We start from the raw sequence: 651 nt of genomic DNA on the forward strand, positions 1-651 counted from the left end.
GAATAGCCATCACAATGTCTAAGATGATAGATATACCAATTACCAAATCTGATCATTACACACAGTGCACAGGCATTGAAAGAGAAAAGGAGTGTGGCTCTGTGAGAGAATACTTACCTAGCATGAAGAGGGCCCTGAGTTCAAACTCCTGCATTGCAAAAGAAAGGGAAGAAGAATGAAGAGGAAAAGTGGGTAGGCCTAAAAAGGAAGGAGGGGGAAAGGAAGTGGAGAGGAGGAAAGGAAGTGGAGGGGAGGAAAGGAAGTGGAGGAGAGGAAAGGAAACGGAAGGGAAAAAAGCAAGTAGAGGAAAAGAAAGGCAGGAGAGAGAGGGTAGGTAGAAGGGTGGAAGGGAGGAGGTTAGCTCTACAAATTACTCTCCAAAGCTGCTCATGTTCACTTGAGAAATCATCTGAGCAAACAAGTGAAAAAATTTGCATGACAGGAACTTCAAGTCTCTGAAGAAAGAAATCGAGAAGATCTCAGAAGATGGAAAGATCTCCCATGCTCCTGGATTGGCATGATTAATATAGTAAAAATGGCCATTATGCCAAAAGCACTCTACAGATTCATGCACTCCTCATCAAAAATCCAACTCAACTCTTCATAGAGTTAAAAAGAGCAATTCTCAAATTCATTTGGAATAACAAAAAA

The sequence above is a fragment of the Mus caroli genome, chromosome 3 (genome assembly GCF_900094665.2).
Source record: "Mus caroli chromosome 3, CAROLI_EIJ_v1.1, whole genome shotgun sequence".
In the NCBI taxonomy this organism is placed as follows: Eukaryota; Metazoa; Chordata; class Mammalia; order Rodentia; family Muridae; genus Mus; species Mus caroli.